General features: G+C 48.9%; 1 pseudogene across 1 annotated transcript; it reads left to right on the top strand.

The window, feature by feature from the left end:
- The first annotated feature begins 5253 nt into the window (after positions 1 to 5253).
- Positions 5254 to 9166, top strand: LOC311531432 (immunoglobulin lambda constant 1 pseudogene; annotated as a pseudogene). Its single transcript has 3 exons — positions 5254 to 5312; positions 6050 to 6144; positions 8844 to 9166. The product of its transcript is annotated as an immunoglobulin lambda constant 1 pseudogene (transcript).
- Positions 9167 to 19873: the final 10707 nt, after the last annotated feature.

Consider the following 19873-nt stretch of genomic DNA (forward strand, 5'->3'; position numbering starts at 1 on the left):
TGAATGGCTTCCAATAGCAGTTCAGTGCATACAGATTGGAACCTAATGGTTTAGTCACTTTCGGACAAAATCATTTTTCTCGTTAGCACTAACACTGTATTCCTCACACCCTCCCCCCCGAAAACTCTCGTTTGTAGTCAGTTACTGTTACAGGTGCATGAGTTATACACAGTTCCTAACTAGTTCATAAAGGAAGGACCCCAAATGTCCTGTGCAGAGGATTGGACCCCAAACGTCCTGATTCCCAGTCCTGTGCCTTAACCAAAAGAACATCTTACATCTCAGATCATTACCCTGCCCACGGCGCTTATGAGAGGTTGGATTTGTTACACGGCAGAGATCTGGAATTTCTTACATTCTGCACTGGCAGTCTCTGGATTTGGGTTTTCTAACACTGAATCTCCTTGTCTTGTAGGTCAGCCAAAGGCATCTCCTACTGTGCACCTCTTCCCTCCATCCTCGGAAGAGATCAAAACAAAGAGCAAAGCCACACTGGTCTGTCTGCTGGGCAGCTTTTACCCAAGCTCAGTCCAAGTCACTTGGAAAGCTGACGGCCAGCAGATCTCCACTGGAGTGGAGACGACCAAGCCATCCAAACAGAGTGACAACAAGTTCATGGCCAGCAGTTACCTGTCTCTGGATGCAGCACAGTGGAAGACCCATGAGACCTACACCTGCCAGGTGACACACGATGGGAAGAGCTTCGAGAAGTCCCTGAAGAGCTCAGAGTGTTCTTAACCCTCTGACCAAAGGGGGCTCAGCTGGTTCCCGTGTCAGTCTGTAGGGGGTCCCCAGAGGAGCCGGAATCTGCCTGTAGCACTGCTATAGTGTGGATTTCCAGCAAATCTGCTTCCTGTTTTAGGTGGGGGATTTTACCAATTCATCACACCTGTCTTTATTCCCATGTCCCCGCTGCTCATACCCCTCTGCATTCCCTGGAAATGTCCTTCCTGCTTTAGCCTCTGATGCAGCCTTGTTAGGATATTAATAAATCCAGAAACATGCAAGTATTGCTGTATCTGTGAAGAGTTTAACTTCTTCTGTCCCTTTTACACCTTGTGTATTAATTGCAACATTCACCTTCTCTTCCAATAAAATAAACTTACCTTTTTATCAGCCAATATGGTTTTCTTTTTAGTAGGGATCTCGTGGCTTTGGGGTTTCAGACAAGCTAAGGAAGAAGTAACGCTAAGTGACGTGTAATATCACGGAGATCAGGGGAGGGGAAGGGGGAGAAATGTCACAGAGGGATCATTACCCAAGCTGAGACTGTTCTCCCCTAACACTGGTCACTCTGGCTCTCAGCCAGCCTTCTGGGAGGGGTGACAATTGCTGCTGCACAAATCTATCTCCAGAGCACACATTGTGTTAGGGATTCACTGGGGGATCGTGGGCTGCATGAGAGCGTAATGCAAACCCCCGTGGCTCTGCAGCCAGCCCTGCTTGTTCTGGGATCCTGGCAGCTCCCAACAGACCAGCAGGGCTTGGCTGGCTCAATGCTCAGCTGGGTCACTAGCCCTGCAGAGACCAGTCTGCTCTGTGAGTTAGTATTGAGTCACCCTCTGCCCTCGCAGGGGGCAGATTTCCACTCCCATCTTCTCCCTGAGCATTAGTCATTCTTCAAGAAGCCTCATTGGAGTCAATGGGCTATTGGCTGAACAAGTCAGCACTTAGGGGAATAAGTGTCCAAATCTGGCCCATAGAGTGAGGGGGACCACACTGCTGCAGGCTGTTCCCTGGGATAAGCTGCAAACAGAGCTCCTAGCTACTTCTGGTCAGTAGAGACACAAACCCCTCTTTGGAAGAGTGGCCTTCAATATCCTGCCAACACCAACCTGGCTGACAGCTCTCTACCCACCCAACTGGGCCTCCCCGCAGGTTCAGCTATACATGGAAATCTGCCTGAAATAAACTCGTCCTGCTGGCCCCTGGGTGACACCTGCTGTGTTTCAGACAGAGGGGAAGGGGGTGACCAGTTTGACCCGCTGTGTAAGTGTGTAAATTCTTTGGAATCCCTCAGATGCTTTATTGTTTATTTACAAATAAATCATAACATTAGTGATGGTCTGGATTCTGTGGGGTGTGCAGCACCAGGGTCCTTAATTATTCTGGTGTGTTGCACAGTTTGGGTTTTAATTGGCTTGTCCAGACAGTTTGTCCCCCATTAAAAACCCATCAGTTGTGCTGGGGAATCAGTAGCATGCGAGACTGGATACTCTGAGGGGCGCCCTGGAGTCTGTCCCTCCCTTCCCAGACACCAGCATGCACCGTTTGTATACCTGAGAACTCAAATCACGGAGAGCGTTTAACATGGACCCATGAGCAGTGCGGGGCCAGCCAGCCAAAAGAGACACTTCAACACTGATTCTCCCACAGCCATGTCAGCTTTAAAACAATAATTGAGGAGGCCAATGAGCTTTACAGGGTTTAAATTGGTATCATTTCTGTATGCCAGATATTTGAGGAGAGCAGGGTGGGAGCTAACACTCACAGTATCTGCCTCTCATTGCTGGCAGGCCACTCATGCTCTGCCGCCACCAATGAAAAGGAATAAGGAGGAAAGACGACAAATGGAGGCTAGCCAATAGAGGAGTTTTGAAGGATGATATTTTCTTCCCCATCACACGTTTTTGACATCTCTGCACCTGTTTGTCCCTCCATCCCAACACACACACACACACAAACTGTCTGCGAGTTATAATTATCCCAGATCATTGCTGTTTTGTGGAGCACTAAGCTGGTACATGGTGCTGTAGAGAACACAGAGGAGACAATGGCTCTCCAACGCTCTCAGGAGCTCGCAATGCAAGCATGGGAGGGAAGGGGTCCGAGAGAGAGAAAGCCCACCAGAAAGAGTTGGCTGCTAGAACCAACTGGTTTGTGCTGATTTTTTAAAATAATGTTCTTGATGCACGGGCTCTGGAAAGAGATTAAATTCCTTTGCTCAATGATTATTGATCAATCCTCTTGCCATGCAAATGTGAGCTCCCGGAGACTCTGATGAATAGATTGAAAAACTGCATGAAGCTTTGAGGTTATTTTCAGTAGTGACAAACTTCCTTAAGATCTAAGTCAATGGGATTGAGGCTCTTAAGGGCCAGATTTTTAAAGGTATTGCAATAAATGACCGTTAGGCACCTAGGTTCTTTTGAAAATCCCAGTAGGCCCCTATCTGCATCTTTAGGCACCTAAATACCTTTAAAAATCTGGCCCCAAGTGTCTAAATCACTTTTGAAAATGGGGTTGTGTCTCTCAATTCATTTAGGTGCTTTTTAAAATGTTACCCTTTGATACGATGGTGACAGATGCTATAGAAAGCCCTACGATTCATAGACAGCTAGAGGGATAGTTTATCTGCAGTTTCTGTAAATACCCCTCTGTCTTCTGTTTTGTAGCTGGCTTCCTGCTTCTGGGGCATGCCCTGGGTGGTGTGCAGTGCTCAGGTGTGCTGTTCTCTCCCCATCAGATGAGTGCCACTCCAGGGGAAATTCCAGTTTAAACATTTTCAACTAGCTTCCATTGGCTTGATTTGTCAGCTAGGGTTTGGAAAGCAGAGGGGTTTTTGGTCCACTGGCTCTGTGGGGCTTACAGACCCTGGGCTCCAGGTCCTCCAGTAGAAACCAGACACCACCAGAGAGCAGCTAAAAAAATCCCCCATGGAGTCTACCAGAACTTCTACCTGGGGAAGGTGTGGGTTGTCTCCCCTCTGAGTCCGTACGTGTGTTTTTCTACAGGTCCCCAACATTGCTACATTCAGATTTCACATGCACCCACTTGAGGTCTGATTCTCCAGTCATACCAGCGTAAACTGGCCGTAATGCCATTGACTGCAGTGGAGTTATGCTCGATTGAGACTGGCCCGTAGCATCCATTGGGGTCTCTATGTCCTTGTTTTCTAGAGCTGGAAGCACTTGAGCATCAGAAGTATGGCACGCAAAGTGCCATAGGTCACACCCTTAGAGGTGAACTGCAGGACTATTAAAAATTGACTCATGACTGCGATGAGATGTCAGTTATCTGTTAGGTCACAGAGCGCTCCATTCTGGGATATCTTCAGCTGGCACTTCCTGGCTTGGAGAACGTCAAAGGGTGTGAAGTATTTTTAAAAGCTCTCCTCACCGGTGAGTTCGGGAGCCCGGAGATCCGTGCTTTGCTTTAAAATGCAGAGTTGGAAAAAGTGTCTTACAGATTCACTCATCATCATCCCACTGCAGAGTCTTGGGGAAAGAGCAGAGCTGGGCATATGCTGCCTGAGAAAGAGGTTGCCATATGATTTCATCAGAGCTAACCCCTGCTGTGCTCCAATACACAAAGCACGCACCGCCCCTCCTCTGTATTCTTCCCTGCGCACTTTACAGCAAGCTGAGCTCCCCTGCATCTGTATAAAGACTTACGCCTAAACCACCCCAGGGTTTAGCCAGCATGGACCGGGTGGAGGCTCCCAGTCCATCTGGAGACCAGCTTGCTGCACAGAGGGGCTGCAAACCTCCCCGCATGGGAGAGCGCTGGAGGGGGCCACCATTGCCCCCAAAGTAGACTTCACTGGTCAATACATGAGTTTTTCTTTCAGGTCCCATACATTAATTATGACACTTAGCTGGACTCTATAGATACCAGAGAGAGAAAGAAGTTCACATTTCCAGACAGAGGGATGGTGCAGTGCTCTGGAAGGACAGATGAAACCAGCCGAGTGGAGAGAGGGATCACAGTTAAGATCTACGTTGCTGATGCCTGGAGAGAGAGGGGGTTAGCATCACAAGTGAACAGTCTACTGGGCACCAGGAACTGAATCTGCCCTGTGACTCTCTGGAGGGAGAGGAGAGCTCTGTAATGCTGAGAGTTTGAAATCAACATCTTTAAGACAAGAGTGCCTGGTTCAACTGGCAAAAAGATCAGAATACAGATACAGGCTGAAGTTAATTCTACAGGCTGCTTCCAGATTGATGTATCCTGCCATATTATTAAATGACCAGCCTGTATTGGTACAAAGACTTGGTAAATTCAAGTTTACCAGACAGACAAAGCCTCGATAGTCCCAGAAAAGCTTGGAGGTTCCCAACTGGTTTTCAGCTACCAACAGCAGTCAGGAAAACCTGTATTGAACCGACTGCTAGGCCCTAAACCAAGGATGATGTAGGTTTTATTCCCTGGGAAATAAACCATAAGCACTGGGTCATTGTCTCACAGCTCCAGACGTATCCTGAACCAGATACCCTATTGCCAAGGGCCGACACAGCAACATCTCCTGTGAATATGGGATGGAGTCGCTTCTGCCCTGGTCTGGTGTCTCCTGAAGAGGCAGATCAGAGAAGGTATAGTACAGTTATCCTAACTTCTCCCATAAGACAATAATGACCGCTACAGAGAATGGGTATCACTTACTATAACAATGCAGTACCAGTTTTCACACATCGTTTCCAACATACTGCGTTCAGTAGTCAATTGTCCTTGTTCTCCAATGCTTGACATAGGTTCTCTGACTTCATTTTTAAGTGTTGCAATCCTGCAAAACCCAGGAGTCTGACCTACCTAATACCTGCTGTATCCTCTAAAGGATGGCACATGAAAAAAAAAAAAAGAAATCCGTGAAGCTATATGGGATATCAATGCAGGAATTGGCCCTTGGTGTTCATGTCTATAGGTGCTCCAAGTTCTCCACAGAGGAGCCCATCTTATCTGCAAAAGACCTCCGAATCGGTGAAGAGCAGAATGTTCTGTTATTCTGTCCAAGTGTTCTTCCCCCAGAAGACAACACTTCCAGAAACACTGACACAGCAACAATCAATGGTAAGTGTCAAATGCTGGAACTATAGCATGGTTCTTCCCAGGATTCCCCTACTGAAACCTCTGGCACATAGTCTCCCTTTATGCGGCGTAAAGAGATCCATGGTGGCGTCCATTAGGGTGGAGGTAGCAACATTCTCATTCTACGCACGGTGTCCATGTGGGAGCACCCTGCTGTGCTAATGCCCAATCAACATTCATTGGACCCAGGAGTCTCCTCAGAGAAAAGGAACGTCTTCCTGATCTCTGGCAATTCCTGATTCAGCACATCCACGGGGTCACCTTCTGCTTGGAGGTTTTTGCACAGCCACGTGTCACTGTGGAATGTCTTCGGAGGAGGAACCCAGCTAACCGTCCTTGGTAAGTAACTGAAATATTCCTCTATAATTATTGTCCAGCTAGTTTATTACTTGTTTTGTTTTGTTTTTAAAAACTTTGCATCTTTTTGTTCCAGTAGAATGAATCATACTGAAATTGTTTTCTTTCCTTTTACTCTGTGATTAAGAAGGGGCTTGTAGTTCTCGCCTCAGAATTTATCGCAAGACAAGGATTTGGTCTTTTTAAAAAATGGATATTGAGTTTCTCCCATGAGTGAAATTTCTAAGTTCCTTGCCCTAGTTTGTTTGATGTTGGTTGGGTTTTTTGGGGTCACAGAAGGTTTGGGGGGGGGAGGAGGGAAACTGTGACCCAGTCAATTAGAATTCTGCTAGTTTATGCAGCAGGAATGGGTTTGGTTTTCCTCCTTTCTTTGAAGGAAAACCTCCCCCAGATACAATCACTTAGAAAGGGAACGCTGTGCTTTTTTATAGGAGGTCTGGTTTTTCAGAAGACTATTGTGTCACCAAGACAAACTGCCACTCAGCTTCTGAGACAAACCAAAACTTCGTTTGCTTTTTTATTCTAGTTCAGATTTCCACCAATACTCAATGTAGTGGAGGAGTTCACTGTTAACGTTAACAGTGATTGGGCATGGAAAAGGGAGAAAAGGGGGCATCTTAATTCAGGCGGCTGCAGGTTTCCCCTGCTGAAACCCCTGACACATATTCTCCCTTTATTCTGCATGAAGATCTCCCACTGATCCCTATGGGAGCTTCATGGGAAATCAAGGGGAGGGTGAGACATATTAGGCTCTTTTATGACAGTCTCCAATATTAAAATGTACTTAGAAGAAATATGGCAAGGAGTCATTAGTGACAGGCCTGGGCCATCTGGATCCTTGTAGTCAGGGGAACATAGAGACTCTCTGCAGTAACAAGAATTTAATCAAACCTGCAGTACATTTCAGGAAATCCCAGCCCCGCTGATGCAGTCGGAGTTTTGCCATTGACTGCTGTGGGACCAGGGTTTCACCCATTGTGCCTTGTGAGGATCTCAGAGTATTTTACAATAGGGGTTACTATTCCTCATGTCACAGTTGGGGAATGTGAAGCATAGAGGTGAAGTGACCTGCCCAAGGTCTTACAGCACATCAGTATCAGAGTCAGAAATAGCACCCAGGTCTTCTCACTCACCGTCTCCCGCCCTAGACCTCCTTTGCTAGACAGTTCTATTTACAAAGGGTCACCTCCTCTTCCCCCCTGCCCCCCCCCGGGATGGGGCTGCACAGCTGAACTATCACCATTGGCAACAGTTACAACATCAAACAGAGCCAAACACAAAATGCTCAAAGCCTAAACTAAGGGACCTTAATTAAAACAAAAGGGCAACTTTCCTGAAGGGTTGCAATAGCACTGGGGCTTCCAGCTACAATAGGGACTTGAGAGCTAGGCAGATTTAGGTTTCCCCAAAACCTGTAAGACACAAAGAGCTTGTCAATATTGTAGAGGGGGAAACTACTGAGGTTAACAGAAAATGAAGCTTAAAGGCTGTAAGACCCTGCAGAACAATGTTCCTAAAAGTCTGACGTTTAGAAAGAGGAAGCCTCCCTAAGAATATATTAGCCTGTTTGCAGGATTATGTCCTTAAGCAGCAATTTGGACTGGAATAATCAAAGAACACGACATCAAACAGATTCTATGGGAAGCTCTGGAATTGCCTTCATTTGCTCTGCTGAACTCTGAATTTTAATGGCACACTCTGGGGGGGGGGGTTGTTTTTTCTTGCCTTGCTAGTGATAAGTCTTTTAAATAAGACTTGAACTCACTTTTTGAAAATGCATCTAGTTACTGACTCGGGTATGAATTGTGAAATGTGCTATATACTTAGGACTAGATTCTGATCTCAGTTACACCAGTGTAAATTCAGAGTCACACTACTAAAGACAATGGAGTTAGTATTGCTAATGGGCTAAATCGTTATCTAGGGCCTGATCCAAAGCCTATTGAAACGAATGAGTGTCTTTCCATTGAATTCAATGGGCTTTGGATCACACGCTCTCTCTCTTAAGTTTCCCGTCTTTATTTAAAACTGATCAAATCCCATTAACTCTCCGTGGAAGAAAAAAGCTGAAAAGTGGGTTTTATAACATTTTATGAAATAACTTTTTTTAAAAAAAAAATCCCTCAAAAGTACAACGTCTGCAGCTTCGAACGTTGTTTTCAGCGTAGCCTAGTGGAGATAATTGTCTCCACAATGTCTGGGAGCTTGCCCCAGGAGTGCAGGGCATAGGAAGGAGCTCACAGTTGGATACAGTAATTGAAAGGGAAGCATTTTTCAACAGATGGGGCAGCTGTAGCATGGTGCTATTGATGCGAGTTCGGTGCAATGCCTCTGCCAGATGTTTTCCCTGATTAGCTCTCAGCATGTGCATCTCTGAGGTCTGAGTCAGGGCCCCATCCTCAACTCTGACCCATCTAAGTAGTCCTTACGCAGATAGCCCCATTGTAACATTAGAGTCATTGAGAATATGCACACTGGTCATAACTATTCACAGCAATAGTTTGACTCCAAGCTCCACTGTCGTATAGGAAAAAAAAACTCAAACTGAATGAAAATTGGCAATCACACCCACATTATTTAGCTCTGAAATAGTTTCCTTCCTTCTGCTTTGGCACGTTCTAGAATTCAGCTAATGTTAATCATTCTCCTTAATCCTCACACTGAATCTCCTTGTCTTGTAGGTCAGCCAAAGGCGTCTCCTACCGTGCACCTCTTCCCTCCATCCTCGGAAGAGATCAAAACAAAGAGCAAAGCCACACTGGTGTGTCTGCTGGGCAGCTTTTACCCAGGCTCAGTCCAAGTCACCTGGAAAGCTGACGGCCAGCAGATCTCCACTGGAGTGGAGACGACCAAGCCATCCAAACAGAGTGACAACAAGTTCATGGCCAGCAGTTACCTGTCTCTGGATGCATCAAAGTGGAAGACCCATGAGACCTACACCTGCCAGGTGACACACGATGGGAAGAACTTCGAGAAGTCCCTGAAGAGCTCAGAGTGTTCTTAACCCTCTGAACCCCGGGGGCTCAGCCGGTTCCCATGTCAGTCACTTGAGAGTTTCCCAGGGGAGCCAGGAACCATAATGCGGATTTCCAGCAAAACCGCTTCCTGTTTTATGTGATCCCTTTGATACCCACCGTTACTCCTATGTTCCCACTGCTCTCGCCCCTCTGCATTCCCTGGAAACATCCTTCCTGCTTTAACCTCTGATGCAGCCTTGTTACAATATTAATAAAACCAGAAACGTTCGGCTATCGCTGTGTCTGTGCAGAGTTAAACCTCTTCTGTGCTCTTCACACTTACTGACTGTATTTGAACTATTTACATTATCTTCCAATAAAACATGTACCTTTATCATCCAAATGTTCATCCTTCTGTGTTTGAGTCTCTTTTGCATTACACTTTTTCTTAGCTACTTACTCCATGAACACTAGCAGCAGAGAGCTGGAGTGTTATTCCTTGGGAGTCATAGATGAGCTAACGATTGATCTGATCTAAGGTGGTAACTCCAAACCCAGGGGTCCCTACTGCAGAAACTCTCCCCGGAAGCAAGTTCTGTTGGTTAATTACAGAGAACCAAATTCTGCCTAAGTCCTATTGAAGTCAATGGGGCTAATCCCAGGGTAAAATGTGATTCATTCCAAATGAGCAAAGGTGACAATGCAGAGATGTTTGATTGTGTGATGCAAACGCTCTAGTTACAATTCAATCATAACAATCCAGGCTTCCTTGAGGTTTATAGCTCTAGGCTGCTCATAGTGTGAACTGACTCATCAAAAACTATTGGACTCTTAAATACAATTGTCTAGTCTTGCATCAAAACCACACACCGTGTTGAGGTATTATTTCCCCTTAGTGCAATGACAGCGTCCAAATCTGCAGATACAATGGACATCCCAGACAGCAGCACTTAGATACCACTGGGAACCAAGTTCCTACAGAGGAGTTATCAAGGACTCCAAGTGCCCAAGTTAGATGCAGCCAAAGGAGATGCCTTTATTAAAATAGAGTCTTCAGTAATGATGTACACTTTAAAATAATAATTGAGGAGATCAAGGGGTGTAGGGAATGGGTTAAATCGGTTTGCTCACGGAAGGGCTTGAAAGGAGGTGTACACCGCCTAGCACTAGTGTTTGGGGTCCTCTCCCTGGCCTGCCAGATTCTCCACTTCTGGAAGGGAGTTGGGAATTGGGGACGGGGGAAGAACCTGTCTCCTTCTTTCCTCCCTCTACCCAGATCTGTGCAATGGACACTGGCCGGTACTATGCATGGTGAAATGAGATACATGCGTGCACACACACAGGGAGGGAGCTGTGAGATGGAGCCAACGAGTTTGCAGTCATGTTTTAAAACATTTACTTATTAAAAGGCTCCAGGCACAGAGTAACTTTTCTTTTGCTCAGTGGCTACAATGTAGTAGTTTCACCTGCATTGAAATTTGGACCCAAACCCGAAATCCTACTCTGGATCTGAATCTCAAACACCCCAAAGATCAGAAGTTGCACAGATCTAGAGTTTCGATTTGACCCGTTATCGGAATGGGGCTGTTTGTAACATCAGAGGGTTTTTAATTGAGGCTCCTCTCTGCTTGGAAAAGGAGCCAGAAGCGCTTTGATCGATGGAAACATTCTTTAGAGCAGTTGTGCCCCCACGTGCTGTGTTCACCGGCTACTCTAACCTCTCACAGGCATAATCCTTGGTAAACCTCAGCAGCATTGCCCAGGGTACAAGCACGAGGCCACAATCCGATGTAAGCAAGAGCAGGAATATCATGCTCTCTGGAATTCCAGTTCAGGACTCAAATGGCTGGACAATCATTGCATGATTGTCTCCTCCAGTCTTCCCCCTTCCCAGGAGTCTGGTCTCCTAGTTCTAGCTCCCTCCCTCCTGACAACTGCATGGTAGGGTGAGTGGGGAAGCGAGCGGGGCCTTGAGCTCAAGTTTTTGCCCCTACACGGGGGCATGAATCCCCCCGCCACTCAGAGTTCGGCACCCGGGGGAAACTGGGCCTGATCCTCTCTCGCCGACACCTGCTTTGCACGGGGCTCGTTGTGCTGACTTCAGCACAGTTTCTCCTGGTTTACCCAGTTGTAAGTCGGGGGGGGGAGGGGGAGGAGGGAGAAATCAGGCCCAGGATGTCTCCTCTTTCTCCAGCAATGGAAGCCAGCGATCAGCGTCAGCATTACAAACCCCTCGCTAGCCCCTTGCTGCTACCATAGCACCCTTTAGCAAACAGCCATGGTAACCAGAGAGCACCACACTGAGGCTGTTTAATGGTCTCGGTGACGGGATAAAGAAACGAGGTTCAGCTCCTAGTGGACAAGTCTCCACATCCCAAAATTACCACCGCAGCCAGTCCCTTTATGGGCCTTTACAGTGGAACAGCCAAGGGCTGAATTGGCCTAGACATCTGGGGACTGAACTACAGACCCACTCACCCTAGAGCCGGGCCTTCCCACGTAGGGTTGAGGTGCATTGGCAGACCATCATGGGGAAATCCTACATGCTACACCTCTAAAGAGGGCTTCGGGCTCTAGGCCTGCCAGTCCAACCCCTTTCCTAACCCTACAGCCCTGGGTGCCCAAAGTTAGGGACCTAAGTCCATATTTAGGCACCAAATTGAGTGGCTTGGTTCTCCAAGGTGCCAAGAACTGCAGCTCCAGCAAAAACATTGGCCTAAAAAAAGTGAGACAGAAGAATGGTAAAAAGAAAGCGTCCGGCAGACCCCTAGTGCCTGTTAGAGGGGTAAACGCAGGACGGAGCTCCCACGAGTTATGAACAGGGCTGCGCATGACATGTCATGACCCTGAGAGATGGTCTCTTCAAGTACAGAAAGCCATGCACGCAGGTAGGCACTTGATTTCATTGAGGAACGGGGAGGCAGGTACTGACCTAGTGTCCTAAGTGACATCAGTTATTTGGTTTCGATGGGTCCGGCCTGAAAACCTATCAAAGCTTTTCCATTGACCTCAGCTGGAAGGCCCTTCCTGCTTGGAACGGCTTCCCTATTAGCCAGAAATCACTTCACTTCCTAGAGAGCTGGACATTCCTTCATGGAATCCACCCAGAGCAAACACGTGGAGCCAGAGTCTCTGCTGTGGCGAAGAGCCGCTCTGGACAGCAGGGGATATTGGGGGTCAGGATGAGGAAATCAGGGGGTAAGTTACAGCTCCATGATTCTCGACTTGATCCAGAGCCTGTGGGTGTTTTTCCATTCATTTCAGCGATGTTTGGATCAGGTCCTATGAGCCCAGCTGTCCCCAACAGGCTCAGAGCACTGGGACAAGACTGGACCCCTAACCCTGCCCTCAACATATTTGACTTGCATTCAGCTCTATAAATGGGCAAAGGGGTGGGGGTGGAGGAGTGTATTCTATTCAAACCAGTTTGCCCATCCCTAGGACCCTGCTAGGACCACCATGCTTGGTTTGTTCCCAATAAACTCATTTCACCCCTTGTGCCAGGAGTTTCTACAGAGAGAAGACATCTCATCCTGCTCTTGGGCATCAGAGGAATAACCCCAAAGGAGTTTTTCCGTGCTGAATTCATGACAGGAGTGGGATCTTCCTCTCACTGAGCGGGAGGTTTTTGCACAGGTGTGTATCATGGTGGTGGATCTTTGGTGGAGGAACCCAGCTGAACGTCCTCAGTAAGTAACTGGAATAGGCTTGCACGATCTCCTCTTCAACGGAGTACATTTTTTCCCTTTCATGTGCATCTTTATACTTTTAATCTTTTTTCTCCAGGACAGGTACTTTTCCTATGTAGAGTGTTCAGAAATTGTTCTCTTTTGCTCTGTTGTATGATACCACAAGGTGCTTGTCAACTAGGAGCAGCTTGAAGGTCCCCAAACCACCAGACTCTTTCCGACAGCTTTTTGCAGGAGTTTTAGATTTTGGATATGGGGAAAATACTGTCCAATGGCCAAGCTGCATAGGAGCCCCCACATTCATCACACACGTCCTCTAAACTGGAAGCAAACTACTCTTTTAAAGGACAGGTTTGGGAATCTCCTTTCTCAGCCGTTTACTGCATAAAGCCTGAATATTGTGGCCATAATTTTCAAAGGTGGCCACTGATTTAGGGTGTCAGTTTTTGAGCCCCATAGAGACCCTGATTTTCAGATGCAGGGAATTCCCAGCTCCCATTGACTTTAATAGGAGTTCTGGGTGCTCAACAGTTCTGAAAATGAGGACTACGTTCTCTCTGGCCGGGCAGCGCAAACCAAGCCATCCACTTTAGAAAAGTCAGCTCTAGAGTCCTGCAGTAAGTCCTGGCAGGAGCTGTAAAGTCATAGCACTGGGCTCTCCATTCATTTCAAGTCCCTGCTTTAGTGTGCCTGGCGAGCCACCGCCCCTCATCTGATCGGTTTTCCCCCACTGGAGATGTCTCCAGAAGTTGCAGAAAAGCCAGTTTAACTCAGGCTGTTCTGCTTTCCGGCAGAGAGAGAAAATCTCACTAATTATTGATTAAAAGATTTGCTGAACCGTGTCCTGAAGCACCAGTTTGGAAGCGAATAATCAATGAATAATACATTAACAAGCTACTGCAGCATCCGCTCTGCTGCTTGGCTTCGTTCTGGGAGGGAGGTGAACTTCAGGGGCTCTGCCAGTTGCAGCTGCTCTTGCTAGTCGGAAGTCTTTTAAACAAGACTTGACATTCATCATTGAAAATGCCTTTTTATGGGTTGATCGTTTATTTAATGGTCCCCTAAAATGTCCTTTTACTGGGGGGGGGGGTTCAGCAGCCTCCTCCCCCATCAACTCTATTGAAGTCAATCTCACTGACTCCTAGGGGAGCTGGATCACACTCTAGCTGATTTTTGTATCGAAAAAGCAGCTTACAGGAAGAGATGGGGTGCTGGGTTTCTAAGCATAGTGCCTATGCCGAGAGTACAGGGCAGAGAACGTCCGCATTTTTATTCCAAAGTCACCTCCCCAGTAAGAGGGAACAGCTAATTGATGTGGATATAAAACTCACCCGGGGCTCAATTCTCTTCTGGGTCCGATACCGGTCTCTGAGCCTGCACTGAGCAACACGAGTAACGTCTGTCGCTCATGGTGCATTTTCTCGCTCCTCCTCATTGATGAAGGACACTTTAGGAAATGCCCCTCGGCTCACTGCTGGGGTAGACGAGCGTCCGAAGAGGCCTTGTCACTGCTCTTGCTGTTCTGGCTCCCCCACAGGAGTGTGCCCAGATTTCGTATGCATTGGGGCACCCCGGCAGCTGCTCCCCGCCTAGCTCCTTTATCTGTCGGAGTAATGGAGTTAGGCAGCTGGGGGAGGCCCATGCAATAGTTCTGAGTCTCTCTGTTCTGCGAGTGGGGCAGCACCCTGCCTTCCCCAAGGGCAACACGGCCTCCGCTCTGCAGCACAGCACAGGGCGAGGCTCATGGCTAGAGGGTGGCATTTAGCCACAAGCCCTGAGGAAGGGGGTGCTGCAGAGTCCCAGTGCTGCAGGAGACCTCAGACAAAGGGGGTCCATTAGGCTGCCAGAGGGTGCTCCCCCAGGTACAACAACCTGCCCTTCCCCCTCCCGGCTCAGCATCCAGCTCCTCAAGGAGCAGGAAGAAGGAATGAGCATGTCCCGAAGCGCAGGGCTTCCTGGGACTGCTGCTGTGGGCACCCCTTGCCAGGGGCCTGGAGGGAAGCCTCTTTCTTTCCCCTCTGGATGCAGCTCAGTGGAAGACCCAGGAGACCTACACCTGCCAGGTGACACACGATGGGAAGAACTTTGAGAAGTCCCTGAAGAGCTCAGAGTGTTCATAGCCCTCTAAACCCTAGGGTGCTCAGCCAGCTTCCGGGTCAGTCACTAGGGGGTTCCCCAGAGGAGCCAGGAACCATAATGCTGATTTCCAGTAACTCTGCTTCCTGTTTGATGTGGGCAGAATCTTTGCCGATCCCTTTGATATCTGCTTTTATTCCCACTTTCCCCCTGCTCTCGCCCCTCTGCATTCCCTGGAAATGTCCTTTCTGCTTTAGCCTCTGATGCAGCCTTGTTCTGATATTAATAAAACCAGAAACATTCAGCGATCGCCGTGACTGTGAAGAGCCAATGGGCGTAATCCAGCAGATGTATACAACTTGGAAATGCTTTAAGTAAAGGTAAAAATAGACACACGCATGGCACGGCTCAGGCCTGCGCCCTAGCCCTCCCTAACAGGAGTGGGTGACGCAGTACTTACATATGCATTGGCATTGTTTTTTATTTCCCTCAGCCTATAAAGCTCAGGGCCATGGTCCTTGCAGTGCGCTGGCAGAGGGAGAAAAGTTTGTTCTAATACATTTGCGAATAGCGAGTGACTGGCCAGGGCTACCAATGAATGCTGCACATCTCTATGAAGGCCTCTCACCCCAGATATCCAGAGGCTCAGTCCTTGGGCTGCTCTGAGCTGACTCTGGTGGCCGCTGCTACATTTGGGGTAGGGGAGAGAGTGCCATGTTTGCAGCACGTTCTTTGTATCAAAGCAGCTGTGAGTTGGACGCAGCTCCAGCACCTGGGGCTTCAGTCGCCTTCTCAGTGCACACAGGTTAATAGGCAGACAGTGAGTGAGCAGGGGGGTCAGGAGAGCAAAGTAAGGTCCCACCCCTGTAAACCTTAACGCATCTGAGAATTCCCATGGGTTCCAGCCAGGCTGCTCGCCAGGGTAGGGCTTTGCAGAGTCTGGCCCTAATGCAGTTTACTGCGTGGCTGAAGAAATAAAGGTCTGTATTCCCTGGTGATCACAACCACGCGTGCAGGACGTGTGTACATGGGCGGCTGATGGGTACTGCTGTGTTGGAGACTGATCTGAAAGGAGCACTGCGCAGGGGAGGAGGAACATAACTGGGGATTTCCCAGCCCCTTAGCAATTGCATTGGTACAGACGCAGAGTGCTGTGCTCCCAGCCCCCTAGCTCCCCTTCCCCCATCCTGTCCCTCTGTGTTTCCCAGTGCCCTGAAACTCCTCCCATGCAGCTCCCTCTATGTCCCCATCTCCTGGCACACTGCCATGCTCCCCAAACCCAGGCTCCTGCCCCTCTGCAGCCCCCACCAGGTCGAGTGGGAAGTATTTAAAGTGTTAAAGAGAGGCCGTGCACCTCCATGCCATCAAAAGTCTCACTTGCCATTAAATTCAACCCACTCTGTAAATTTTCAGCTCTCGGCATCCCTGTGAGGTTATTGACAGGGGCACTGGAACAATTTGTCTAGCGGGGGTGCTGCGAGCCATTGAGCCAAACGGTAAACCCTGTATGTGATGGAAACCACTTCGAGCCGGGGGGTGCGGCAGCATCCCCCTCACCTCGAGTTCCAGCCGATGGTTATTGATGCACAAGCTCAGCACAGAATAAGGTGCAAGAGCAAAGCTGCCCGTGGCTGAAATGCTAGCCCTGCATAGCGAAGGCTTGTCCTCTGCTGCACACAGCCACCTCGAGAGAGGCAGAAGGATTGCTAACACAGGAGATGGGGAGCAGGAAAATAATGGGAGATGAGTCAATATAAAGGGGTGCCATTCCTGGGGTAGAGACAGGAAGGGAAGGGTATAATGCCAGGGAGTGCTGCTCTCTGCTCCTGGTTTACATGCGTCATATTTTATGCACCTAGCCCCCTAACAAAGCTGATCTCTGTCCTCTGAGCCTGCAATCCCATGTCGATCACCTGGTTCCAGGTGCATCGTAGCTGACAGGCCAGCACACGCCAGAGGGCCCAGTTTGTTCACCACCAGCGAAAACAGAAGCGAGCCAGGCTTCAGGAGCAGCAGAACACAGGACAATCGCACCAGCCTGTCTCGCTGAGCCAGGTCCCCAGCGAGCGTAAACGGGCATGCAACTCCATGGAGGTCAAGGGATCTTTGCCAGGGAACACCAGCGGGCGAATCGAGCCCAAGATCTTTATTTGAAATCCTCCTTTTCAAACCCTTTTAAACCACATACAGAGATTAACGAGATACTCTCTCCCGTGTCACCCCAGCCACACGAAAGGCTGGCCTCAGTGGATAGCCAAAGAGAAAGACAGACGCTGGGGGCCAGGTTTTCTAACCCAGCCTCCATTCGCTCCCAGCACACACAGCCTAGCTGTGCTCACCGAAACTCAGTTCCTGTGCAGAGCAGGCGGTTAGTCATCTAGCTACAGGGCCCGAGCTGTGCACCTAGCTCCCCTCCCCCAGTCACCCAAGGCACAAGTGTCATCTCTGGCTCTAGGCTGGGGTCAGAGCAACAAGCAGGCCAAGCCCCTCTGGCAGGGCTCAGGGGGCCTGCTGTGAAAAGAATGTTTCCTTTTTTTTAAAAGGTCCCAATTTTCCCTTCCAGAAACCAAACTGCCAGTTTAGGGCCAGATTCCAGGAGCTGGAGCCTGGGTCAAGGGGCAGGGACTCCTCTCCCGCAGGGCACTTGTGCAGGAGGCAGCCAGAGTTGGGGTGGCCCTACCAGTAGCATGCAGCCCCACAAAGGGGGCGAGACTGGGCATGTTAGAGGCAAGCCAGGCCCATCCACCCCTACATACTTCCTAGGACTCAGACGCTCATGCAGACAGGGATACATGGAGCATTTGTTGCCCCCGAGAACATTCCCACCGAGGGACATTGAATGTGCCTTGTCAGTTACCAGCCTCCACCTGCACCCTCACCTGGTTCTCAAAGCTGAGCCCATCGGCTAATCTCTGGTCATCCATAACTGAGCTATTCACACGCTTGTTGGACTAACCTCAAATCACATCAGTTCTTTCTTTTTTCCCCCCCAACACCCCAGGCAGCTTCTCCTTTAGAAGAACCTCTTCTTGTACCCACTAGAAACAAAGCCCCACAACTGTGTTAAATGGTGAAATTTGTACCTGGTTCAGTCCACGAGACCCAGACAGCTACAAGCACACACGCATCCTGAGCGGAGCCCAGGCGGAGCCATCCAAACAAAGCATCAGAGTGGAAGGGCCATTAGACCTAGCCCTGTCAGGTGATACAACAAAGTATTTCCACCTGGGAAGCAATCAGTCCAATTTCTAATGGGATCTAAGGCCAGAAACGCTTCTGGAGGTGATAGGGGCTAAAGGCACTACAAGAGCTATAAAGAGAACCTGCAGCCTTCCCGGGCCAGTCACTGGCTGTGATTCCTTGTAAATCAAATGTATAAAAGTCTGGTGATCGGGCTCGGGGCCTGCATACAATACAGAGCAATTACAACCAGGGCACAAATCCAGAGCCGCCTACTCTGAAAGGAGACGCTATAAACGTAACTTCACAAGGCACTATGTTGATTGTGTCTCAGTGACGCCTTATCAAAAACGCTCAGTGTGGAAGCAAACAGAGATTTGTTTCTAGCTGCCAGCCCTGTAAACTGGGCTCCTGGGGCCCCATTCCTGAGAGAGCTCAAGGGGGCAGATTTTCAGGCATGCTCCCTTCCCAGTGTGGCACTTCTGGCCAGCATTTCAGAAGTGCTCAGCAGCCAACCAGCTGGGCTCGCTTGAGGTGAAGCTGGATTCGTTCTTCTTCACCCATCAACACCAGTAACAAAGGTTCTGCAGGCCAAATGGTGGCCACAGTGACCCTGAAGCAAGCCCATTGCCTTCCCATTATCCCTGTATTGAACCTGTGCAATCCCCAGGCTGCCAGTGGGGCTGCACACGTGGAACTCATTGGAATGTAGTAACCAGCTCTGCTGCTGGTGCAAAGGGCAGTTCCAGTGCAATTGTGTCGAGAGGCGGCAGATCCCAGACCCACGGGGAGCAGATCTCTCCAGGAAGACGGGGCTGGTTTTACAGAGCTAATCTCCAGCCTGGAACCATGTGCTCTGCCACACACAGGCACCAAGGGGAATCTCCGCGCGGCGAACAATGGCAGGAGTACTGGGCCAGCACTGAACGCGCACACACCCCCGCCCACAGTAATCTATATGTGACGGTCCATACCAGCGGCACCAAATGGGGCCTACCGTGTGATTTCATGACCTGGATGCTCCTGGGGGCTGATGTTCCCCTTGCTCCCAATGTGACCTCACAGGCCAGACTTTCCCAAGTGCCCGGAGCGTACGTGTACCCAACGGGCTGAACTCTTCTGAAAATCCAGCCCTATTGTAGGTGATCCAGCCATCAGGGTCATACAGGGAGCCTCTCCTATGGCTGCGTATTTCAGTAATAACAGCAAATATACCAACGCAGTTCAATATAAGGCCAGAGCAGCAGAAGTAGAAAAACACTGAGAGGCTTCGACCAGGGAGAAAATATCCTAGAATCTGCTCTAGGGTCTTCTGACCTTTGAAGGTCTGATTCTGAGTCTGTGAGTGAATATTTCTAAGGGGCTGAGATTCTGATTAGTCCCATTGCGAAACCCCTCAATCCAGAAGTAGACTCATTTACTTCTATGGCCTGACTCATGGTGCTACTCAATACGAGTAAGGGAGGCAGAATCTGGCCCTAAATCAGACACAAAGACAAAACTCCCCTCCAAGGGAGAGGGTCTGACCCCTTATTCGTGCTGAGTATCACTCGGGGAATAGTGCCTTTGAAATTACTAGGGCTACTTGCAGAATAAGGGCTGCTCCATGGAAAGGTGGCAGAATCTGGCTCTAGATTAGCATAAATCATAATGGCCTTTACCCATCCAGTGTGTGCAAGTCAGTAGCATGGCATCCACTCTCCCTGTGTGTAGCTACAGCTCAGATTTCTGGCCAGACCTACAATTTCATCTCTGGTTGTCTCTTCCAGGAACAAATCTGTGACTATGATCTGGGCAAACACAGAACCA

The sequence above is a fragment of the Lepidochelys olivacea genome (genome assembly GCF_965140295.1).
Source record: "Lepidochelys olivacea isolate rLepOli2 genome assembly, chromosome: 15".
Taxonomy (NCBI): Eukaryota; Metazoa; Chordata; order Testudines; family Cheloniidae; genus Lepidochelys; species Lepidochelys olivacea.